This window comes from Akebia trifoliata, chromosome 11 (assembly GCF_017979445.1).
Source record: "Akebia trifoliata isolate Shusen 1 chromosome 11, ASM1797944v1, whole genome shotgun sequence".
NCBI classification, from domain to species: Eukaryota; Viridiplantae; Streptophyta; class Magnoliopsida; order Ranunculales; family Lardizabalaceae; genus Akebia; species Akebia trifoliata.
The window spans coordinates 28,125,276-28,128,744 of record NC_141385.1 but is presented as its reverse complement, the minus strand read 5'-3'; the positions used below and the strand labels follow the sequence as shown (position 1 = coordinate 28,128,744).

Genomic DNA, 3,469 nt, shown 5'->3' with positions numbered 1-3,469 from the left:
TAAGGAGTACGGCACAAGGAGCAGTTTTATCAAATCTGAGAGAATAGAACTGTTGCGTTCGAAGGTAAAATCTCTTTTATTTTTTCTATTTAGATTTTTGTTAGCAATGTAGTCTTATTTGGGATAAGGAGAGACCGACATTGGCTGGGCAGGGTTGGTGCCTAACACCTTCCAACCCCGTAATGTGATTATCGGATTCAGTTTTTCTTTAGTATATTAGTTTCTTTATCCGTTTAGAGTCAGTATTCGATTCCTAGACCGTAATAATTACGTGGCGATTCTCAAACCTCAAGAGTCAAAAGTGGATCCACGCACCCTGCGGATCGATGGCTCTTTCAGTGGCGACTCCACTAGGGACCACTGAGAATCAGACTTGAAAAGTCCCAAGTATGGGAAGCATTGCCAGTAGGGACCTTTTTTATTTTATTTTTTATTTATTGTTTTAGTTTATCTGTTTATTTTTATGGTTCATCATTCTTTTGGCTCTATTATTGATTGTTATGTTGAATATTTTGTTTGGCACACTTTTTATGGTTCGATCTATGATCATCTAGAATGACTGTAAATAATGCGGGATTTCAAAGGGGTGGTTGTATTACGGATGGAAGGATAATGATGGTTGAACAATGAAGTAATTAAAAAAAAAACTGCTTGCTGTTAGTAACAAATAAGCATTATTATGCTTGGTGTGCGGCTAGTAAAACCTCTTTTTATTTATTTCTATCTCCTTCTCTGTATGCGCAAAGAAGAGACAGCCAGAAGAAAAAAGTAACAGAGAGAAACGTCTCTCCCCTTTCTCTCTCTCTCTCTCTCTTTGCATCTTCATCTCTATGGATACTCTTCAATCCAATCAACTAAACCAGTTAAAAGACATATTTGGTCGATTTAGATGGAAACCTTACCCACTTAGAATTTGCAGCGCCCTTGCGATCTCTATGATTAAAGTCAAGTGGTGATTAAATTCACGAATTATTGGCGATTACAGATTCAAATGATAATGGATTGATGGTATTCGATGAATTAGTGAAAATTATATTACCCGACTTGAATGAAGAAGTCTTGATGAACTAAGAACAATTAATGGAGGCGTTATGAACTTGTGATCGAGATGGTAATGGTTATATAATAGAGGCAGAGCTTGCTGAATCATTGGCGAAGATGGGTCATCCATTAACTCACAGAGGGCTTGATTACAGATATGATGAGAGAGGTCGACATGAATGGAGATGGTGCCATTAGTTTGTTGAGTTTGCAACTATTATGGCTAAATCAGCCGTCAATATTCTTGAATGCACCTTCGGATAACGAGCTCCTTCCATTAATACCTCATCAACATCATTAATGAGTTATTAATGGAGTTAAAGGTAACTTTGTGGTTTTGTTGACTTCTTGTTCCACATCAGCACCAATGAGTTATTAATGGAGTTAAGGTAATTGTTTGGTTTTGTTAACTTCTAGTTCCTGTGGTCTACCTATTATTTGTTAAGTTTAGGAATTCATGTGTGAGTTGTGTGTGCTGGTAGCAACCAAGAGAAAAAAAAAAAAAACAAACAAAAGGGTAAGGCTATCCTCACATTTTAGTAAGATTTCAAAAGTTGTTAAAGGTCATTGATCTCCCCACGTGGTAGCAGTTTTTTTTTTTAAATTTTAGAATATTTTGTGTGTGCTGCCAACTAAAAAAATAAAATAAAAATGTGTGAGCTGTGTAATGGTGGTGGTAGCATGATGTGGATTGTGTGTGTTAGCATGAAAAAAAAAAAAAAAAAAGAGAATGTTTTTCTTACTAATGTAGTAAGATTTCAAATCTTGTTAAAGATTTTTTTTATCTCACCATGTGGCATTTAAGAGCATGATCCAATACCATATGCTTATTGCGGATAAAATTCTAAGAATTTTTAAAAGAAAAATTTCAAGAAAATTTTAAATTTAATTTTTATTTCGAATGTTAATCTTAGTTTTTATCGCCACCAATTTTCAAAACCTTGGATCTAAATTAAAAATTTTGAATTTTATTGTCGGATCCAAATCCTTTCTATCAAATCTAAAAAGGCTATGGTATTGGATTACCGATGAGATGACCACGTTGGTTTATTGACCCTTAGAAAATTTTGAGATCTCTTTGTGTGGGTCAAATTCAAATTAAAAAAATAAATAAATAAATTTCTGCCTAGATTGATCGATGATTAATTATTTTTGGGCTATCCGGGTTGATTGATCATTTTTGTTTTCTTTTGCCTTATCTTGACTGATTGCCTATCTAATATGCCATGATCTGATTGATATATCTCTATGATGTGTATGCTTTGATCTCAAATAAGATGTTTTGGATGTTCTTGTATTTATTGATCGATATTTATCCATATTTTGATGACATGGGCCCTTTGGTTTGGAAAAGGCCCCCGGGCACACCCACCCTGTTTTGCACACACCACTGGCACGTTTATTGCTTTGCACGTTTGCACGTCCCATATAGCTAATGTGGCACTAGTGCGTGGCTCGGTCTCTTTGGAGATGCGACGTCATTCATGAAAATCACAACTCCAGTCACGTACTTTAAGGTATATCAAACTGGGGCATCAGTACCGTCTGATCAGGTGACTCTAAAAGGTATATCGATGCACCCAGGCTGGAGCGACCTGAGCCTTTGACCTATTGTAAGCCACACAATCACATGTCCCGATTGCCAAAGTAGTACTAGTACGTGGTCGGTCCCCTCGTGGGATGCCAAACAATTTATAAAAGCTACAACTCTTGACTCGTACCCATAAGTATATCAAAGATAATCTTAGTACATCAATTTCACTTCTTGGTCAAAACCGGTGCCTAAGAGAGATCCTACCCTGCTGTACCCTACTGTATGAGGTGGATAGACTACGTCTATTCTAGACGAGAGGTATTTAAGTGGGCCCTTGCTCAGCATCGTGCGCCACCTCTCAACTAGGGATCAAACTGGTTGTTTTTGGCTTTAGATAAGTGAGTTGAAGTTTTAGATTATCACTTACACGGTATATCAAACCAAGTCACTACATACCATCTGATTGAGTACGCTTAAGAGGTATATAGGTGTGCTTGGACAAGGGTGGCCAGATAAAAATGTATTGCACGTAGTAAGCTTAGAGTCTAGAAACCTCCCTTATAGGTTACAACTCGAACTTATTGGGTGTTCCCGGGTTGTTTATTTGACCTTGTGATTGAAAAATGTATGTGATGATGTGAATGATGAGATCAAAATGTACGTATGAGATCAAAATATTTTGTTGTTCTCAATGATTAAGGTCTTGTTTTACCTGATTAAAATGGGTGCATCGACCCAATAAAAAATCCATTTCTTGCAATAATTCATAATGATCCAGTCCATCTCAATCCAACAATCATAATGGGCTAGGCCATTTAGATCAAAATGGAAATCAAATTCTTTTCTAAATTCGGGTTCCGACCCATTTTAAAAATAATAAAAAAAATTTCCAGA

At 36.4% G+C, this 3,469-nt stretch overlaps 1 pseudogene; it reads left to right on the top strand.

Moving 5' to 3' along the window:
- The first annotated feature begins 830 nt into the window (after positions 1–830).
- On the top strand, positions 831–1,305 carry LOC147391207 (putative calcium-binding protein CML16 pseudogene; annotated as a pseudogene).
- The last annotated feature ends 2,164 nt before the right edge of the window (positions 1,306–3,469 follow it).